The sequence below is a fragment of the Callospermophilus lateralis genome, chromosome 3 (assembly GCF_048772815.1).
Source record: "Callospermophilus lateralis isolate mCalLat2 chromosome 3, mCalLat2.hap1, whole genome shotgun sequence".
Classification (NCBI taxonomy): Eukaryota; Metazoa; Chordata; class Mammalia; order Rodentia; family Sciuridae; genus Callospermophilus; species Callospermophilus lateralis.
In genome coordinates, this window is record NC_135307.1 from 192,077,750 (window position 1) to 192,100,399 (window position 22,650).

A 22,650-nucleotide genomic window follows, 5' to 3' on the forward strand; every position below is an offset into this window, starting at 1 on the left:
TAGCTTCAAAAATTAAGGAGCCATCTAGAAAATATCTTAACTTATAATTTAACAATTAAAAGGTAAACAACCAACTTAAAAACTGAGGAAAGGATTTGAATAAACATTTCTAAAAACATTGTAACCGTGGTGATGGAAATATCCATCAATTTGATTGTGGCAATCAGTTCACAGTGCATCAGGATAGCAAATTATTGATACACCTGGAATACACAAAGTTTATATTTTTCAATTTTACGTTAATAAAACTGGAAAAACAAATAAAAGTTCTCCAAAGATCACGTACAAATAGTCAAAAAGTACGGGAAAGGTTGCTCACCATCATTAGTCATTAGTGAAAATGCAAATCAAAACCACAAGGAGATACAAGTTCACAGCACCCATGACGACTGCTGCCAAAATATGGAAAATATAAATTGTTGACAAAGAATGTGGAAAATTTTGAATTCTTCGTAGGTTGCTAGTGGGAATATAAAATGGGATGGCTGCTGTGGAAAATAGTTTGGTAGTTCTTCAAAAAATAAAACATAGAGTTAGCGTACGAACCAGCAATTCTATTCCTAGGTAGACATCCAGAAGAATTGAAAAACAAGTACTCAAACAAATCCCTGTATGTGAATGATCATAGAAGCACTACTCACAATTGCTAAATGGTGGAAAAAACTCAAAGTGTCCCTAACAGATGAATGAATGGTTAAACAAATTGCAGTATATCCAAATAATGGAATATTATTAAGCTGTGAAAAGAAATGTACTGACACATGCTACAGTGAGGATGAGCCATAAAAGTTCATTGTAAGTGGAAGGAGTCAGACACCGAGGGTTACACGTTGTGTGATTCCATTTAAGTGAAATAGTTAAACCCAGTGAAAGCAGATTGATGGTTTCCAGAAGGTAGTAACTGTTTAATGGGTACCAGAATTCTTTAAGAAGGAAAAAAGCCAGCACGGTGGCACATGCCTGTAGTCCCAGTGACTCAGGAGGCTGAGGCAGCAGGATTGAAAGTTCAAGGCCAGCTTCAGCAACTCAGCTAGGCCCTAAGCAACTTAGCTAGACCCTGTTTCAAAATAAAAAATAAAAAGGGCTGGGGGTGTGGCTTAGTGGTATAGTGCCCCTGGATTAAATCCCCAGTACCCCTCCCTCCAAAAAAAAGATAAAGGGAAGAATTAGGGATGATATGAAAGTCATTTTAAGCTGGGTACAGTGGCACACACCTGTAGACCCAGATATGTGGGAGGCTGAGGTGGAGGGTCACCTGAGCCCAGAGGATCAAATGCCAGTCTGGGCATCATAATGAGGCCTCAGCTAAAAAAAAAAAAAAAAAAAAAAAAAAAAGTAATTTTACCATTTATCAAGATACAAGCCATATTAAAAAAAAATATTTTGTTTTAGTTGGACACAATACCTTTTTTTATTTATTTATTTTTATGTGGTGCTGAGGATCAAACCTGGCGCCCTGCCCATGCTAGGTGAGCGATCTACCGCTGAGCCCTAACCCCAGCCCCAACAAGCCATAATTTTTAACCAATAAGCACAATGCATGTTTACATGTTTATATAAGGTGTGTTTTCTTTGTAAATTAAACCCAACAAAAAGTATAAGTGCCAAATCTCTCTCTCTCTCTCTCTCTCTCTCTCTCTCTCTTTCATGTAAATAAAAGTCTATGTTAGAAAAAGAGTTGTGTGTTCTCTGACAGCTCTAGAGTTTGGAAATCTAGTAATGTAGCATTTTTCTTCACCAGCAAGAGGAAGAGGGTGAGGGAGAGAGGGGAGCTGGTTTCCCGTCTAGGTCTAAAGTAACTAGGAAACGCAGTTGCCCCGGGTCTGTGAAGCAACTCCATTTCTGAAGGAGGCTGATTTCTAACCTGGCATTCCATACCCAGCCAAACTGTCTATGAAGTGTGAGGCTAGAATAAAGATATTGGCAGATTTGAAGGAATCAAAAAATTATTTTTTATGTCCCTTTGTTAGGTAGTGAGTGGAGCATGAGAGAGAAAACCCTGCAAAAGAACTCATGGAATCCCGGACACAGGGGCATAGAGGAGGAGCACCAGTGGGTGCCTCAGTAGCCCAGGGATCTAGAGTGCTCGTCAGTAGGAAATGGAATCAGAGGGTCCAGCATGTCGCCAAGGCAAAAGAAAGCAAGGTAGGGAGGAGGAAACTTAGAGGTTACCTGCTGTTTTTAATCTGTTGAGAGGTTTCCATTTCCTTGGGAGATTCTGTGGATCAACTGTAACAATACATAGACAACTAAGTGGAGCCAATTTGTCGAACAGATGGACCCCATGGGGTGTAGGCAGAAAGCAAGTTTATTCTTGGATGCAAAGTTTATTCTTTGTTCTTTGCATGTTCAGTTTGTCTTTGTGAAGTCAGTTCTCCCCACCCCCCTCGAAGGAAGCCTGGGGCCGGTCCTCTGCTGGTTTCAGTCACTGTCAGGTAATACAATTTACTGGGTTGCTCAAAACCCCAGACTCAGTTCGAAAATTAAGATGTCCCCACATCCCCAGGGCTGGGGTTGTAGCATGGTGGTAGACCACTTGCCCAGAATGTGTGAGACCCTGGGTTCAACCCCCAGACCTCCATAGGTGTGCATTAAGTTAAACCATATGACATTGCCACTTCTGTGAGTCATAAGTGGTTGAATGTTGGCAATTTCATTCGATTCAATTTCATTCGATTTGTTGAAATCATCTCCCCTTTGGTCCCTTAGGCCTGCTTTGGGCTGGCCAGCTAGGGAAGACAGGGAGCCTGGGGTGGGGGCCTCTCTTTCCCTACCCAGGCTGTCCGCTCCACTCCTAGGCAACCCCTGACTCCTCCAGGAGCCTTGGAAGCAGGAGGGAAAAGAGGTGGTGGGGGCATGCTTTGACCTTGGCAGGTCTCGACTCGACCGTAACAAGTGCACTTGTGCTCATTCATAATGAGAAATGACTTCCGTGAGGCCAAGGCCTCCATGAATGACCAGAACACGTTCAATCCTTATTGAAAGAACGAATCCCTTTGGCTTGGTCCCTCCTGTGCCACACAGAAATTCACCCTCCCGTATACAAATTACCTTGAGATAAACAATGGATTCTGCTACAGGATTGTTTTAAACTTATATTGTGAGGGAGTTGTTTCTCCCCACATTGGGTTATTTGATATTAAATTTGAGAAATAACCAGTTCAGTGAAGCCAACAGGGGCTTCTTCCTGTTGATCTGGAAGTAACTCACGGTATTTACTTCTCACCTCACTTCCCTTGAAACCCATAACACTGCTGTACAAATCCTGTCAGGTTTTTCTAGACCAGTAGAAACAAACAGATATGTTAAGCTGAGCACTGTGGCCCAAGCCTGTAATCCCAGCAGCTAGGGAGGCTGATGTGGGAGGATCATAAATTTAAGCCAGCCTCAGCAACTTATTGAGGTCCTAAGCAACTTAGCAAGACCCTATCTCAAAATAAAAAATAAAAAGAGATGTGGATGTGGCTTAGTGGCTAAATACCTCTGGGTTTAATCCCTGGTTTAAAAAAAAAATACAGTGAATATAAAATCTTCCATTTGCCTGAGGAGTTATGCAAGAATGTTGATGATTGTTTACAACAGTAAGAAATGACATCAATCTAAATGTCCCTCAGTATAAGGCTGGGTAGATACAAGATGGCATATCCATTTGATGGCATACTATGACAGCAGTGAAAATTAACAAATTATAGCTTTGTATATAAATATAGACAAGACCCTGCAGAATGCAGTGTTGAGTATAACGAGCAAGTCATACAAGAATTCAAGTGGTATGAGGTCACTAATATAAACACTTAAAATTATAAAACAATATTGTTTTAGGAAGTCTTCATTTAAAGTATAAGCATATAATTTTGCCACGCCACAGGACAAGCAAGCACTATGCTATTTAGACTTTTGGTTTCCAAAATTATGAGCTAAATAGACCTCTTTTCTTTTCCAAAGTCGGCATGCCTCAGATGTTTCATTATAGTAACAGAAAATGGATTAATACAATATCTCAATTAGAGATCACTTTCTTACTTCATTTCCCACGTACTCAATTATCTTCAAACGCAAATACAGTTATCACTTTTTTTTTTTTTTTAATACCAGGAAGTGAACCCAGGGGCACCTAACCAATGAGCCACATCCCCAGCCCTGTTTATTTTTTATTTTGTGACAGGGTGTCACTAAATTGCTCAGAGCCTCGATAAATCGAAGAGGCTATTTTTGAACTGGGATCCTCCTGCCTCAGCCTCCCAAGTCACTGGGATTACAGGTGTGGGTCATGTGTCTGGCTTTTATCACTTTTTTTTTTTTGAATAATTCCAGACCTCTGGAATCCAGAGGTGCTCTGGATTACTAACAAATGTGATTTATACCTGTGGAAAAATTTCTGAATTTTCCTCCCTTGATCAGTTTGATTAGAGGCTTATCAGCTGTACTGATTTTCCCCATCCCTCCAAGGAAGGAGAATTTTTAAAAATGAATTTTCTCTATTTTCCTGCTTTCAATTTCATCAATGTCTGCTCTTTATTTTTCTTTCTTTTTGCTTGCTTTGGATTTAATTTATCTTTCTCTAGTTTCTCAGGGTGGAAACTTAGGTGACTGATTTGAGATTCTTTTCTTTTTTAACTTTACTCCCTCCTCCTTCCTTCCTTTCTTCCTTCCCTCCCTTCTCTCTCTTTCCCTCTCCCCCCCTCTTTTGTAGGAAATGAACCCGGGGTACTCTACCATTGAGTTACATCCTCCCTTTTTAATATTTGAAACAAAAAAAAATTTTGAGACATCTCTCTAAGTTTCCCAGGCCAGACTCCATGTGGAGATCCTCCTGCCTCAGCCTCCTAAGTAGATGGGATTACAGCCATGCACCACCTTGTCCAACTTTCTGTTCTATTATAAATATTTAATGTTCCAACCTTTCCTCAAAATATTGCTTTAGCTACATTCCAAATTTTTGATATGTTGTAATTTCATTTTAATTCAGATCACAATACTTTTAAATTTCTCAACCGTGCTAGAAACAAACTTACCAACTAGAGTATAGCAGGCGGTCCATTTTGCTGGGGCTTCAGAACCAGTCAGCACGCCGCCTTCTCAGGTTGATTGTTAGCTTAATTTTCCCACCCCCATCCGGGAGGTCCATTTATCACAGCCTTCTTTCCATCCTGGATCCTGGTACATTCTTGTTGACTTTCACACACTTCCAGATAGCAAAGTTTATTTTGTCAAGGATCAGAAATATTCAGAATCATGTACCTACCACTTTAGTAGCATATGGAATATTTCAATCACCTAAACACCTAAAAATTCTTCAAGGTAGCCTTGCTGAAGTCAATGACATTTCCCTTTCCCAATCTTTGATCTCTGGTTTGTCTTTATGATCCCTGCCCCCCAGAATTTTGTCATATAAATTAAAGCAAATGATACATAGGCTTTTGACCTAGGTTTTTCTTTTCCTACCTAGAGAGGCATCCACATTATTTCATGAGCAGAGCTTCTATTCCTCATTACAACGGAGAAGCAGATCATTGTACAGATGTACCACGTTTGTTTATCCATTCACCTGTTGGAGGACATTTTGGTTGTTTCCATGTTTGGGCTGCTATAAATAAAGCTACTGCAAATATTAGTATAAGGTTTTAGTGTGAAGGTGTTTTCATTTCTCTTGAGTAAATGCCCAGCATTGGGATTGCTGGGTTGTATGGCAACTGTATTTAACTTTTCAAGAAATTGTCAAGGCTTGGGGCTGGGACTCAGTGGTAGAGTGTTTGCCTAGCACGTGTGAGGCACTGGGTTCAATCCTCATCACCACATAGAAATAAACAAAATAAAGGTATTGTGTCCATCTATACAAAGAAATTTTTTTTTTAATAAAGGAAATTGTCAAGCTGTTTTTCTAAGAGTCTGTACCATCTTATATTCTCATGAATGACATGGGAACAATAACTAAAAGTGCTTGCTCTGAATTCTCCCATTTAGTATTGTTGTTCTGTACTGGGAATTGAGCCCCAGGGTCTTGCTAAGTTGTGAACGCTGGCCTGGAACTTGTCATCTTTCTGCCTTTGCTGCTCAAGTTGCTGGGATTACCAGCCTATACCTTCTATAGGTATAGGCTGTTATTTCTTTTTCTTTTTGGCAGCGTTGGGGATGGAACCCAGGGGTTTCTGCATGCAAGACAGGCACTCTACCAACTGAGTACATCCCAACCCTCCTGTTGTTGTTTCTAAGAACAATGTGTTATTCCTTTCCCTGAGCCATCTGTTACTATGTTTCATTCCTGTTTCTATTGGGTTGTTAATCTTTTCATTATTCATAGAATCTATATGTTATAAGGTTTGGCTTTTCTGTGATTGAAATGTAAATTTTTTTCCAGTCTGTCATTTATTTTTTCACTGCTGATTATATTTTTCTTTTAATGAAGTCAAATGTATACATCTAAGCCAGATCCACAGATCTCTTATTTTTTCCATATTTTATATTGTCACATTGTAATTGTACAGAATGGTGGAGATTCATTGTTACCTATTTGGACATATACACAATATAACAAGATAATTTGACCCATATCTTTTCCCAGGATTTCCACTTTCCCTCCCCTTCTCCTTCCCTGGGTCCCTTTCTCCTACTCTACTGATCTCCCTTTAATTTTCAGGAGCCATAGATATTTTTATTTAAGGGTCCTAAATTTGTCATTATAAAGTCTCTTCCCCCTTTAGTCATGAAAGAATTCTTCCAGCCAGGCCTGGTGGTGCACACCTGTAATCCCAGCTACTCGGGGGCTGAGACAGAAGGATCACAAATTCAAGATCAGCCTGGGTAATGCAGCCAGACCCTATCTCAAAACAAAATAAAATAAAAAACCCAGAGGGCCTTTGGATGTAGCTCAGTGGTAGCGCACCCTTAAGTTCAATCTCCAGTAATGTGGGGTGTGGGTGGGGGTGGGGAGAACTCTTCCAAGATTCTCCTGGCCTTTTAAGTATTCTTTTTTTTTTTTTTTTTTTCCATTTAAATCCTTTATTCACTCAGCATCTTTCTTGGTATACAAGAAAGATGTAAGGATTTAGTACCTCCCCCTTCCTGAAGGCTACCTTTTAGTCCCAAGCTATTTAGTGAATGAAATCCATCTTTTCCTCACCAATTCAAAATAACACCTCCCCATCCCCCTATACTGGGAATTGAACCTAGGGACACTCTACCGCAGAGAGTTCCATCCCTTTTAATTTTGTTTTGAGTCAGGTTCTTGCTAAATTGCTGAGGCTGGCCTTGAACTTGCAATTCTCCTCCCTCAGCCTCATGAGTTCATGGGATTACAGGTGGCGCCATTACACCTGGCCTCGAAATACCACTTTTACTGAAATATTAAATTCATATACATGTTATGGTCTATCTGGGAACTTCTCTTCTACCAACTTGTGGAACTAATCAGGCAATTAATTGTTTAATTAGTGGTGCCTGGGCTGGGCTGGGGGTGTAGCTCAGTTGGTAGAGTGCTTGTCTTACATGCACAAGGCCCTGGGTTCAATCCCCTGCACTTCGAAAGAAAAAAGAAAAATTAGTAATGCTTTATATTGTTTGCCATTTGCTCAGACATTTTCAGATTTTTTTTTTTAGTTTTTCTTATTAATTTTTCCATAAGGGGGCTGGGGATGTGGCTCAAGTGGTAGCGAGCTTGCCTGGCATGCGTGCGGCCTAGTTCGATCCTCAGCACCACATACAAACAAAGATGTTGTGCTCGCCGATAACTAAAAAATAAAAAAAAACAGGATTTACAATCCTGTTTGCGTTTTCACTGGGACCTCTTACATATCTATATTAACAGATATCTTAAAACTAGTCAGAGGATATCTAACCAAGAATATAGCTTACATTTCTCTTTTCTCAAGTCCTTTTTGGGTCCTTCTGTAGAATTTAATATTTTTCTTTATGTGGGTTGTGTACAATTCTTGTTAAGTTTATTCCTAGGTATATTTTTTTTTTCATTGCTTTTGAAATGGGGTCTTCCATTGTGTCTTCTAATTATTGACTCCCTGAGCTTTCAAAGATCAGTGAGGCTATAGTTTTTCATCAGTGGATGAGAATCTATCATGCACCTACTGTCTACCTAGTGCTACATTAGGGGCCAGGGACACCATGGTGATAATCTGAGTCCCTTCTCGCCTGGGAGTCATCTGGCTAGTCCTACCCAAACGGTGATAGTTGGCAAGTAACTGAATAATTATAAGGGTGCAAAGTTCTCTTAAGAGGTTAGGGGTGGTGGCAGAGCAAATCTGTCAGGTGTTAACATCTGGTAACATCCTCACCCAGGGCTCCAGTTTCCACCCAAACTCACTGACTCACGAGTCTGTAAACCTGGCCAACTCTCCTGTGAGTTCCAGACCTGCCTGCTTGCTGGCCACTTCCACCTGACTGTCCACAGGCATGCCAAGCATGAAACCTGGAAAAAGAAAATCCTTACCCTCCAGAAATCCAGCAGTCATTATTTTTTTAAATGCCTTATAATCAGTATTCGTTTGTTTGTTTGTTTGTTTATTGGTACTGGGGATTGAATCCAGAGGTGCTCTGACACTGAGCCACATCCCTAGCCCTTTTTATTTTTTATTTTGAGACAGTGTCTTGCTAAGTCCTTAGGGCCTCACTAACTTGCTGAGATTGGTCCCGAACTTGGAATCCTCCTGGATTTTGGAATCCTCTTGGATTTTGCTCTCTGTGATGTCCAAGGTCAGATCACCTGAGCAACGTGGCTCTACTTGATGGGTGAAATGTTTACCCTTAAAGCTTTCAGCTGCCATGTGAACAACTGGTCAACACTGAAGCCACCATACTGTGAGGAAGCTCAAATTCACTCCTATGGAAAGATGAGATAGGTTGACTCTGTTGTAGTTTGTTGCTGGTTGCTAATAACAAAACACTGGAGACCTGGTGATTTACACAGAGGAGGCTGGAGCTGGGCACATGCAGAGGCACACGACTAGAATTTCAGCTACACCAGAGACCCAGGCAGGAGGATTGCAAGTTCAAGATCAGCTTGGGCAACTTGGCTAGACCATGTCTCAAAACAAAAACAACAACAACAACAAAAAAAAAACAAAGGCTTGGGATGTAGTTTAGTAGTAGAGCATGCCTGGGCTTAATCTCAGGTATTGCAATAAAATTAGAAAAGGGGCGGGGGAGAAGGGGCTGGGGACGTGGCCCAGGTGGTAACGCACTCACCTGGCATGTAGGGGGTGCTGACTTGGATTATCAGCACCACATTAAAATAATAATAATAATAATAATAATAAATTTTCTCTCTTCTCTCTCTCTCTTTAAAACAAAAGAGAGAGAAAAGAGGTTTATTTTCCCTCACTCCCAGTCTGGGAAGCCCATTATCAGGCAGCAGCATCTGTTCAGCCTCTGGTGGAGAAGGTGCTTTTTCAGTGCTTGGTGGAAAGTGGGAGGGCCAGTGGCTCATGAGGAAAAGGGAGGATACCAGGATGGACTTGCTTTGAACCAAATAGTTCTCTCAGTAAATCCAGTTCCACAAGCTGCACAAATTCGCTCATGGGAGAAAGGTACGAATCCATCTCTGAGGGCCCCACCCCTTGACCTGACTGCCTTGCACTAGGCCCCGCCTCCCAACAGGCCCCTCCTCCCAACACTGCTCTATCGACAGTGAAGTTCCATCATGGGTTTCAGACCAGGAGTTTCCATCATGAGTTCCACCATGAGTTTCAGTGTTCACATTGTAGCAGACGTTGAGGGCTTGGTCAGACTCATGTCTTACTAGGCCTATGAGAGAAAGCAAAATGATCGCTATTCCTCTAAGCCACGGAGTTTGGGAGTGATTTGGGTTGGAGCAATAGTAACCAGAACCCGGGCTACATGCTGTCCCTCCCCAGGGCGTGCGTGCCTTGCCCCGCTGGAAACACTCTCTGGGTCCTTTCTGCCTAGTTACCACTTACTTATCCTTCGGAGCTTTGCCAAAGCTGTAATGCTTCAGGGCATTTGTTCCCTGAACCCCTGTTATGGTTTGGATTTGAAGTGTTCCCCAAAAGCTTATATGTGAGATAATTCAAGATAGTTCAGAGGTGAAATGACTAGATTATAATATTTAACCTAATCAATAAGTTAATCCACAGATATGGATTACTGGGTGGTAACTGTAGGCAGGTGGGGAGCAGCTGGAGGTGGTGGGTCACCAGCCTTTGGGGTTTATATTTTGTCCCTGGTGAGCAGAGCACTCTATGCTTCCTAATTGCCCTGTTCTGAGCTGCTGCTTTCCTCTGCCCTCCTGCCATGACCTTCTGTTTCACCTTGGGCCAAGAGCTATGCAGCCTGTCGTCTATGGACTGAGACCTCTGAAAACATGAGCTTATCTGACCAGGGCCAATGAGCCCTCTGTGCTCTAAACCTGCCCCGGGTTCGTGCATTTACACAGAAGAGCAGGCATTGCAAATGCAGATGTCAACAGAAACAGGAAAGTAACATCACTGAGGCACGGGCAGGCCAGAGACTGTGGTGCAATGAAAAGGACACGTCCACCTGTAAGAGTGCAGTGCTTCCCAGTACGCTCTGCACAGCCACATGGGCCTCCTTAGTCCAGAGATGATAGAGAACTAGATGATTATGTGTTAGAGTGATAGCAAGTAATTTAAACTAAAAACAAAAAAGAAAAAGAGTCCCTCCCATGACAACCTCAAGATATAACACTCCCCGTTTTGAGAACTACTCTGAATTTTGGCTTTGTGTAACCAAGGAATTATATAATAGGGTTTCTTAGGCTTGTATTTTTCTATTTGGACCTAAAGGCTGAGAGTCAAGTTCTCTTCCAAGGTCCAGTTGACCTCTTGGTTACTGCCAAGTAATTTAGGAATCATTTTTTTTTCCAGTTGTAGATGGACACAATACTTATTTATTTTTATGTGGTATTGAGGATTGAACTTGGTGCTTCACAGTGCTATGCAAGTTCTCTACCACTGAGCTACAACCCCAGACTGCTTTCCTTTTTCTTGGAAAGATGGAAATAAGAAATAGTGACTATAAAATATGTTACTCTAAATCCTGTGATCCTTCCAAGATAAACTAGAAATATATATATATATATTTAATATTTATTTTTTAGTTTTTTTTTTAAGGTGGACACAATATCTTTATTTTATTTTTATGTGGTGCTGAGAATCGAACCCAGTGCCTCAACCATGCTAGGCAAGCACACTACCACTTGAGCCACATCCCCAGCCCTAGAAATATTTTTAAGAAGAAACGGGAATAAGCAAAGCTCATGAAAACCCAAGGAGAAGTTGATTTTTTTTTTTTTTTAAAGAGAGTGAGAGAGGGGGAGAGAGAATTTTTTAATATCTATTTTTTAGTTATCGGCGGACACAACATCTCTGTTTGTATGTGGTGCTGAGGATCGAACCCGGGCCGCACGCATGCCAGGCGAGCGCGCCACCGCTTGAGCCACATCCCCAGTCCTGATTTTTTTTTAATCAATAAATTACCTTTCTTATTTTTTAGCGTTCCTACTAAAAATCGAAAAGCAAAGGATTTTCCCATTTCTTTCAATGTAAACAATCACCTTCGAAGAGACTGATTGCGCCCATGACCCCAAATTTGGTTTAGGGAAACCCTTGAGCATCTGCATCTTTACTGGTGAGTTAAAGGATCCATTCTGCTTGGAAGTTAAATTTTGAAAGAAAAAAAAAAATCCCTTTCAGGAGAGGACTGAAATTCAGTTTAACTGAATTTGCTTAGTACTGTCTTGGATGGGCACTAAAGGGACTGACCTGTGACTGTTTTGGGTGTCATGAAATTCAGTGTCATTGTATTTTACACCAAGTAAAGTAAGAGGCCAGGCGCAGAGGCGTTCTCTAAGGCTTGGGCAGCCTTCAGAAGATTTTTTAGAGGGCTTCAGCCACAGTATCTCATGTTGTAAATTTTACAAAGCCAATTACATTTATTTGGCAAGGAAGATTGAGCAATAGATTGAGAGAGATTGAAAGAGATGGAACTTGGGGCCTTGCACATGCCGAGCACGCTCTGCCACGGAGGAGCCGTCGATTTTATTTAAGAGTGAAGAAACAGGCCCTAGGGAGTCGCAGAGTTCCTCATTCAGTTTCCCGACCTCCCTCCGACCGTGCGTCTTCCTAGAGCTCCACGAGCGCCCCCTCCACCGGCCTGGGGCAAGAGAGCTGCTAAAAGATGGCACTTCCGCTTTCTGTCTCACATAGCAGTTGATTTTATTTGCCAAGTTTCCCCCACTAGAACGGAAGCTCCACCAGGGCAGGGATTTTTGTCTCTTCAGTCTCAGTTCTTCGAGCAGCACCATCCTTACACATAACAGGCGTTTAACAAACTGTATAGAAGGCGGAAAGAGGGATTGGGAGCGGGGAGAAAGTAGCGGCTGAGAAAGGAGAAAAGGGCTGACGGACGGAAGGAAGCAGGAAGCGTCAAGGAGGGCGGGGAGGCCCGCGCTTTGGGTCCCACAAGCAGCGCGCGACTCCTAGCGGGACTACAACTCCCAGCAGGCTTCGCGGCCCGCCCCTCCGCGGCTCCCAGCGTGCCTTGCGAACGCAGGCTCCGCGCAGTGCCCGCCGGGACTTGTGGTCTCCGCCAAGGGTGGGGGGTGGGGCCGGGCATGGAGGCGGGCGGGGGCCGGGGGCGTGCGCCGGCCCCTCCCCCGTCACTTCCTGCCGGGCTGCGGGCGCCCGAGCGACTCTTCAGCGTTTGCGCCGGCGGCCGCTGCGTCTCTCTCGGCTCCCCCTTCCTTTGACCCCCGGCCCGGCGGCGCCCGCCTCCTCCGCGGCCACTCCGCCTCTTCCCTCCCTCCGTCCCTTCCTCCTCTCCCTCTTCCTTCCTCCTTCCCCTCCTCGCCGCCGCCGCCCAGGACCGCCGGCCGGGGGACGAGCTCGGGGCAGCAGCCAGGTGAGGCGGCGGGCCGGGCCCGGCCGGGCCTGGTGGGGCCCGCGCGGGTGCCGCGGCCGCGGGGCGGTGGGCGGCGGGTGGGCTAGGCCTCGGCGGGCGCGCGCCCGGCTCCCCAGGCGCGTCCCCGCCCGCGGGGCCTTCCCGGAGGAGGCGGGTCCTGCTGCGCCCCCTGCCCGGCGCCCTCTTTCCTCCTCTCCGGCTCGGACCAGAAACAGGTGCCGCGGCCGCCTCGGCCCCTTCGGCCCGCGCGCCGCGGCGAAGTTGCTCCGGGCGGGGTCCCCGCCGCGCAGACCTCCTGGCCCGGGCCGGCGGCGCGGTGGGTGCGCGCTCCAGGTGTCCAGCGGGGTGCAGATGCGGCCACCGAGAACTCTTTGTGCCGCGTCGGAAGAGGGCTCGCGCCGCGGCTGCCTCTTCAGGCTGTTGGGTCCAGCGACGTGGGGCGTGTGGAGCGCTTATCGGAGCGCCAGACCCCTGCGCTTCCCGGCAAACCGCCCGTGGGGTTTGCGAGCGATACGAAGGTGTGCGGCGGGGGCCGCGCGGACGGCAGCGGACCTACCTGCGCGGTGGGCTCCTGGGGGAACGCTCTCGCCCGCCGCCCACCGCCCGCGCCGGCTTTGTGTTGTGCTCGCAGCCGAAAGGGCTCCGGCTCCACCGGGACGCTCCGTAGCAGGCGGGCGGTAAAAGGTAGACGCTGCTATTTCGAAATACATCGTCTCTGTTTGACCAGCTGCAGGTATTCGGCTCCCGCCGTGTGAGCGACCTGTCCCCGTTTCTGCCATCAGCCAGCTTCTCGTTGTCATTCCATTTCTGGGGAAGTTGCTGGCAGAAGCTTCCCTTGAGTTCAGCAGACCTTTCTGAAGCACTCGCTGCGTGTCAGGCTCTGGAGGGGAGTGTACCATGTTAGAAAAATGTCCTTTCACGCACTACCTGACTTCTCACTTTATCAGCCACGACTTCGCTTTGATTCCTGCTCCGTTCCTGCATGCAGACTTCCCTTTGAAGCCCTGGCCCCTTCTGCCTGTTGCAGTATTGCTTGTGTGGAAGTTTTCTTCTGTTCCGGCCGAGATGCGCGTTTCAGTTTGCTCTGCCCCTGTTGTTGGGGACCTTCCTAAGGCCACTCTTCCCTTCTGCTCATAGCTTTAATTGTTGATAGGATGGAGGAAAAAGACTTAGACGAAGTTTTGTTTGATTTTGATCTTTGAAGAATCGTGTGTTTACCAAATGTAGATGACATTGCTGCTTGTTGAAGTAAAAACTAAAAATTCAGCTGGAGTGCAGGGAGAGGAGTTTGGTCATCACAGTGACAGGTGGGATATGCACAGAGTTGCATAGGTATACCCATCTTTGAGGAAACGCAACTGATAGGTGTTAAGGTTTACCAGAATGTAACTGTGTGCACTGTCGAGTGATTCTCCTATACCTTAGGATCCTTTTAGGCAGTAAATTTCCTTAGTGAACTCAGATTGGTTTTTACAGCCATCTCTCAATGATGCTGTGTCCTCTTTTTTTTTTTTTTTCTTTTTAAGTTATTGATGGACCTTTATTTTTATTTATTTATTTGCAGTGCCTCTCACATGCTAGGCAAGTGCTCTACCACTTATCTATAATCCTTTTTTTGACACTTTCCTAGAATTTTCTGATAGAGTCAGGAAATAGTTTCTAGTTTAAAATCATTTTTCTAGTCTAAAATCTTTGTTTAAATGACTCCCCCTAGGCTGGGGATGTGGCTCAAGTGGTCGCCGGGTTCGATCCTCAGCACCACATACAAACAAAGATGTTGTGTCCGCCAAGAACTAAAAAACAAATATTAAGAAAAATTCTCTCTCTCTCTCTCTCTTTCTTAAAAAAAAAAAAAAAAAAAAAAAAAGTGTTTAAAAAAAATAAATAAATGACTCCCCCGGCCCCCATCTTATTACTGGGGATTATACCCACTGGTGCAGAACTAATATCCATAACCTTTTTTTCCCCCCCATTTTATTCTGAGACAGAGTCCTGCTAAATTGACCAAACTGGCTTTGAGCTTGCCATGGTCTTGCCTTAGCCTGTGACTGGCTGAGAGTACATCCATGTGATGCTTCTCCTTTGCTTGAAAAACTTAAACACTTAAACAGACAATGGGAAGCCTACCATATTTACGAATTATAGTGGTGCCAGGGAACTGGTGTTGATACACTATATAACATAAAAGTTTTTTCAAAACTTTTTTATTATGGAAAATATACAAAAGTCAAATAGTATGGAGGACCTTATGTATTGGTCACTCAACTTGACAATTATTAACTCATAGCTAATGAGTCTTATTTCCTGTTGTGCTCCTTCCCCTAAACTGGATTATTTTGAAACATCCTAAATACCATGTTACAATATTAAGGATTTTGACTTTTACCAAATTGCTCCAGGCTGTTAACCTTTTACAAAAATTAGTATTCTGGTGGTGTTTATTTATTTATTTTGCTGGAATTCTCATCTCAGTTTATATGTAATTACTTTGGGGGGGGGGGCGTTATGTAGTTGAATTGGCTCTTGATTCAGTGCTTTCCTCTCTTCAGTCATCCAGAATTTGATCTTGCTTATTTGTGCACAAAAACAGCACTTCTTGAGCTATGTATGACCAGTTGAAAAGCAATCAGAAATAGATTCCCCTAATTTTGTTTTGGTGGAGACCTATGTGTTAAGCCACTTTAAAAAGTAGTTTTGTCATAGTTAAACTACAATTAATAATTCATAATGAAAACTTGCAGTTTCTTTGTAGTAGTTGTGTAAATATATTGCTTTTACCTTAGATTAAGTGTTTAGCAAAGAATAGTTGATTTAAAATTTTTTTTTGTTGTAGAACTTTTCCCAAAGATTCCCCATCTGTATAATTTACAAACAACAAATTTACTAAGTATAAATGTTAATTTTTGTCAATAGTATGAAATCACAAACATAGGTGTTCATATTTTCTTTCTTGTCTGAGAAGAAATACCTTTTAGAATGGTAATTAACAGGAATACTATAAATGTTTGCCATTGTTACTTAATTTTTAAATTTCTAGTCATTAAAAGTTTCTAGCATTTAAACCTGTAACATTGTTATTTCAGCTCTGTAGATTTACTTTTGAGCTTGATCAATTACAGTGGAAATGTTATACATTATGTTTTAGTTATTACAACCTGGGAGGTGGGGAGGAATATGACTCTTAAAATTAATTTAGGAAAAAAAGCCCAAATTTAATATCCAGAAAGGACATAAACATTTTAAAAACTTGTTTAAGCTAAGACTTGAAGTAAAATTTTTAAGTGTTTAGAATTGTTACTATAAATATAGTGTCTTCAGAATAAATTGCTCTCTTTTTAAGATTCAGCCAGAAAGCCCATTTATATACAAATTATTTTAAGTTTAGACGTGAACATGACTCATGGAACGTTTTCCCTCATTTTTGAAGGAACCATCAGTTATTCCGGGTTTAATCACAAAACTGCTTCTTTATCCGGAGTTGTCCCCAATAAGACAGTGTGTATTTTTTTTTTTAACCTTTATTTTATTTATTTATATGTGGTGCTGAGAATCAAACCCAGTGCCTCACACATGCTAGGCAAGCACTCTGGTCACTGAGCCACAACCCCAGTCCCTACAGGTGGATTTTTAACACAGGTGGCACAACAGGAATCCAGTTTGAAGGCAGCTTTCTTTGAGGCCCTTTACTGGGAGGATAAGAGTGAAATTCACCAGTTGGAAGACCAAAGTCACATGAAAAATGTATCTTGAGGGATGTTCTAGTCCCAGAGGGTTTATTTTTATGAGCCTCCAAACTAGATGTTCTTATTTGTTGTGATACTTGGGGAAACAAAATTGCTCAATTTGAGGATATATAAATTCTTCCTTCTCAGATGAGAGCTTTTGGATTTGCTTTCTTTTGTTTTAGATTGGAGTTTTAGAGACTTTAAAAATGTTTACAGAAATTTTATTACAGATTTGTTTGACACTTGATCTAAAATAAGTTGTTTAAATTGATTTCTGGTAGAGATCTTTGTGGTTGGAATACTTCTGAAATCGTTTCCTATGTGAACTTTTTTTTTAATAAAAACTTTATCAGAATCAAAACTAGCATTTATATATTTCAGAAAATATAAGTTAGAGATTGGGTCATAAGAAGACATGTTTGTTGCTGTATCCACCCCCCCCCCCCCAAGATTTTATTACGAAAAATTTCAAACATATACGAAAGTTTATGCGATGTTGAGGATGGAACCCAGGGCCTTGCCGGTTTTTTTTTTTTTTTTTTTTGATACATTTCAAAGTAAATTGTGACAGCACATGAAATACTTCAGCATGAATATTTATTTCAGTTTTTGTGGTCATTTTATATTTATTCTTATTTATTTTTGTGGTGCTAGGGATTGAACCATGCAAGGCAAGCGCTCTACAAGCTGAGCTATATCCCCAACCCTGATGTCGTCTTATTTTTTTGTGGTGCTACCACTGAGCTACTTATCTAGCTATTCAACTTAGTTTTAAATTAAGATAGCTCTATAAGTTACTGTAAAAGCCAAGAGATTTGTTGATTTTTATTTCCAGTTTTGCTTTAACTCTAGAACTTTCTGCTTTTAAAGCAAATTATTATTGAACTTTTTTTTTTTTTTAAAGAGAGAGGGAGAGAGTGAGAGAATTTTAATATTTATTTTTTAGTTATTGGCGGACACAACATCTTTGTTTTGTATGTGGTGCTGAGGATGGAACCCGGGCCGCACGCATGCCAGGCCAGTGCGCCACCGCTTTAGCCACATCCCCAGCCCCTATTATTGAACTTTTGTAGTAAGATACTCATCTATAAATCATGTATTACAAAGCTTAAGTCTTGTTGACCAAATCCTTTGTTCTCACCTACTAAAGAGATAATAGGATTACAAATATATAGCTCTGTTGATCTTATCAAATGCCACTGGGTGGATGGCTTGGTTATCTTTTTTGTCAACAACTTAATGCTCTGAATTAAAAATTTACTGTAAAGAAAACTATTTTTTAAAAAGAGCTAAATAGGAAATAACATTTTTTGAATATTTACATTCCCTTAGTAGTGAATCAGATTAATGTAAAAGTAATGTCACCAGGTTATCGGAGGTAGAAACCAAATCTTTGTCGATAACCTATTTTCTGGGATTAAATGTAAAATTCAACTTTTTTGTTAAGTGCAATAGTTAAGGGACTCCCTCAAAGTGTATTAACTGAAAACAAAAGTGGAAAAATCTACCCAAGAAAGTATTTGCTTTTGATTAAAAGCAAATTAGACTTCTAAATATTAAATTAGACTTCTAAATATTAAATCTGTAACCCACCTGGCTTCTGTTTAATCGAAGATCTAATTTGGGAAAGAAGTATGAATAACTGTGGGATTATAACAGTAATGGAAGCAAAACTGGCCATTTTGTTATATGACAATAGAAGTTTTTTTTTGGTCACGTAGGCCAGACTATAAAGGCTATGAAATCTATTTAAGGCCCCTGGGGTCTTGCCTCTAAATGAAAGTGACTGTGAAGGACTAAGCCCTCACTAGGTTGTCTCTGTATTTGATGAGCTGTGGGATTGGTCACCCATTGAGTGGGTTGATTTTAGTCAGCATGTTCTCTGTTCCAATAAATTTTTTTTTTACAAGTAGTATGTAGCTATAATTTATATTACAGATGTTTATGTGATTGAGAACAGTATTTGTGAATTTGATGGGTAATATTTGCTACTGTTTATTGAGCTCTCACCATGTGCCAGGTTAGAGTTAGAATTACAGGGTGAGGGTTATTCCATGCAGAAAAGGAATCTAAAAGATCAAGTTGAATTTATCCAATATAAAAGCTGCATTTCATCAAGCCTTCTTTTGTACTAAGGATTGAAGTAGACCCCTTATGTTGTATTTCTAATACTCTGCAAGCAGAGTAAGGATACTGAGGCCCTTGAGTGGCCAAGTCACTGGGCAGGGTCCTACGCCACCAGGTGTTAGTGCCAGAGCACAGGTTGGTCGAGCTTCAAAGCCAGTGCCCTTTCTGTGTAGCCGTGCGACGACCTCTCTAATTGTGCTACCTCTCTGATCTTGCTTGGCTCCTTTTGTCTAGGATAATGGATTCTGCTTGTCACCAGTGCAACCCTGACTGCCCTGGGGATAAAGTTTTTTTCCTCCCAGGATGAACTTTGTTCATTGGAACCTTAGGTCCATTTGAAAGAAGGTCTGCTTAGGTAATACTCAATATTTTAAATCGGCCCTTTTGTTTGTTGTGTGAAAATTTTAAGATAAAACTTTAAAGCTGATTCACAGGTTTGTGTGTGGAGGGAGGATATTTTAATAACTTTGGTTGAAGGATGCTCTCTCCTGAATTATTATAACTCATCATTGAACTTAGTTGAAAATTATTATTGACTATAGTCAAGGTTGCTGCTAAGGAAATGAGTTTCTTTTGAATTATCATACTTTGCTTTATTGGAAAAGAGTTAACTAAGTTTCCAGTTAACTTTGTAGGATAGGTGTTTGCTGCCCTCTTTACTTCCCAGCTGTTTCTAAGATCTAACTCCCAGCTAATGGTGCTTAAGGCAACGTCCTGTTTAGTATTGAATTGCTTCCTAAACAGTCTCTCTTTTACTTTCTTTGAAGCGATGGTCTCCTGAACCAGCAGTCCCTCTGGTTCTTCACCAGGCAGTTGTCCCTCAGGGCTACTCTTGAAAGTCTGGGTCAATGAAATTAAATCTACCTTTGGGTTTGTGCTTTTAGGAGATGGTGTATGAGATTCCCTTCTATGTTTAACCACAATTGAAGCTAAATGTGTCTCAATTATAAAAAGGTGTTGGAAATGTGTCTTTCCTGGTCATGAAGCAAACAAATAATACTGCTTAGGTTGTTAGAATATTGACTTCACTCAGGGATGAGTTTAAGACCTCACTGGGTCTTGTGTCATTCTCTCACATCTTTCCTTTTTCCAAAGTCCTGCTTTCTATAGATTAAAATTAATTAAGGCATGAGTTTTCTACTTTTGAAGATTCCACCCTGATATAAACAGGACCATTGTCTATTGATGCCATTGTGATCTTATGCAGAATGCTAGGCAGTCCGCTGTCCCAAAGAGGATAATTTATATGCAATGATAAGTTTGATTATGCTTGGAAGCTTACATTCTTTGTTGTGCAATTTATCCAACCTGCTCATTGAGGCTCTCTGACCCTTTACCTAGATGACAATCAAATAGAGATAGGTAAATAAAGTGTCCTTTTGGTTTGTAGTAGGGTAAACCTGTATAGTCTGTAATATTTAGCTGTGACTACTGCGAGATTAGTGATTTCTCTGTTGAGAATTTATTTAAGCGCTAACCATAAAAAATAGTAAAGTAAAATAATATTTTTGTATGAGATCCTTTCTAAAATTTGCTACATTTTTTCTTAATAGAGTACTTTAATGTGCTTTACTAGTAACATTTTATATCAGTTATGGTGTAACTTAATAAAGTAATGTGTAACAGCTGACTTTAGTGTGGTATGTCATAGTTGCATCTCACCTACATTACCAGTTAATCCACTCAGGAATCATGTGATTACTACTTTAGTAATCTTATGAAATTGATGGTGCTGGCTCCATTTTATATATTAAAAAGTTGAGCCTACATGTAACTTGCTGAGATATGTTCAGCTGAGTGGTGGAGTTGGAAGCCAACTCAGATCCCTGTCAGGCATCTTCCATCATGCCCCGAAGTGCGTGCCAGCCAGCTCTCTCTTCTTCTAAACTTACTGTTCACAGCCAGGGAGCTTTTATGGTGTTAGGTGTCTTTTTCAGTTATGAGGTGATATGTATTATAAAGTATTTGTTACTAATTAGAATGCTACTGGGATTACTTATTTTAAAAATTTGTATTGGGTTCAAGGTTTTATTTATACAGATTCCACGAGGACAGGGACTGTGTCTTATTTGTGCACATGTCTTTGTCCAGAGCCTAGAGTAGAGCCTGCAAACAGCAGGTGTTGATGTGAATAAAGCAGTGAATTAATTCACTCTCTTGCATTCTCGTATGCCTTCTTGAATGGGAACTAAGGGAACTGGACTTTCCCTGTAGTCTTTCTTACCTCTGCCATTGCTTCAAGTAAGTGCTACATAGGTATTTTATTAATAATCATGGTGGTTTGTATTTTCTTTTGAAATTGATTGGGAGATTTCTAAAAATGGGTTTGCTCACGGAAGCACAAATGTAATATATCAGTCCCTGCTATGGGGAAAGATGTTTGAGATTCAAATGGTTGTAGACTTTCTGTATTTATCCTCTTCTGCTGTTATTGATGACAGTTGTTTCTTCTCCCTGTCATTATGTTGTGTATGACTCTAGCAGCTACATATTCTTTTTGGTACCAGAGATTGAACCCCTTAACCACCAAGCCACATCCCCCATTTTTTTTAATATTGATTTTTTTTAGTTATAGTTGGACGCAGTACCTTCATTTTTTAGTGTGGTGATGAGGATTGAACCCAGGGCCTTGAACATGCTAGGCAAGCACTCTACCACTGAGCCCCCACCCCCGCCCCCAATCCTTTTTATATCTTATTTTGAGACAGGGTCTCACTAAGTTGCATGGGGCTTTGCTGAGTTGCTGAGGCTGGCTTTGATATTGTGATTCTCCTGCCTCAGCCTCCTGAGCCCCTGAGATTAAAGGCATGTGCCACTGCACCTGGCAGCAACTACATTTTCTATTCTAATTTTTTTTTTCTGCTTTTGGCTAAAAAATTAGATATGCAAACTTAAAATAATTTTTGGGCCTAGTGGAGCAAGGCCTGCGTTCACTGTGTTTTGTGGTCTTAGGTATTTGTTTGGGCTCCAAGACTCTTTTTGGTTGTCTTCATGTCAGTTTTGGATAAGAAAGGTTATGGAACAACTGTGAGGTCTAGATTGGAAAATTTGTTAGTACAGGTTGGATATACCTTGTCTGATATGCTTGGGAGAAGAAATGTTTTCAGATTTCAGAATTTTTCAGATTTTAGGAACTTATTCATAGACTTACAGATTGAGCTTTCTAATCTGAAATGCTCTGAAATCTGAAACTTTGAGGACATTTTAGATATTTTGATTAGGGACGCTCATCCTGTATACTGTTTACAATAAAAAGAATCTAAGCTATTAAGATACTGGAGAACAGATGAGAGCTCATGATTTTATTTCTGAAATAATTTAGACAGTGAGCAGCAACTTTTTATTGTCTGTTAAGCCAGAGTGACAGTGAGAAACCAAAATGAGCAAAAACGCTTTCTGTGATAAAAATGCACAAAGCAGCTCATGTCCGGAATTCTATTAGTTATGGACTATTGCCATTTAAAGGGGAGGGGGAACCTTTAGATAAATCAGACCTGAGAGTTTGAAAATTAAATTTTGTCATTTCATATCCAGTTCTAAAAAATTGATTGTGATTTGTACTTACTAAAGATAATGCTTTTCTTGTGTTTTGCATATTAATGTAATATTCTTATGTGCACAATGCCTTTTGGTAATTTTTCCACATGAATGCATTTGTATTATCAAACATATGGCAAGGACACGATTAAATATTTAGCTGATAGTTATTGGGGGGCCCTCACAAGTTTGAAAATCAGGCTTGTGTGATTGGATTGCATATGATATCCAATTTCTTTAAAAAAAAAAAAACAAAAATCAAACAATGAGGTAGCCAGGGCACTCTCATCAGGAAGTAATTGAGACTGAAAAGGGAGAGTTCTGTCTCCCCTGTTCGAGAGATGCTCTTCACCCTCTTCTCAGGCATTGTGTC

General features: G+C 41.4%; 1 protein-coding gene across 7 annotated transcripts in view; it reads left to right on the forward strand.

Moving 5' to 3' along the window:
• The first annotated feature begins 12,630 nt into the window (after positions 1-12,630).
• Positions 12,631-22,650, forward strand: part of Stau1 (staufen double-stranded RNA binding protein 1) — a 55,033-nt gene continuing 45,013 nt past the window's right edge. For 5 of the 7 annotated variants that reach the window (XM_076851968.1, XM_076851971.1, XM_076851970.1 and 2 more), the window contains exon 1: positions 12,799-12,888. The gene's annotated coding sequence lies outside the window, so the exon portion shown is untranslated. Of the gene's footprint in view, positions 12,889-22,650 lie in introns of all 7 variants that reach the window. The other 2 variants (XM_076851976.1, XM_076851977.1) reach the window with 1 other exon arrangement.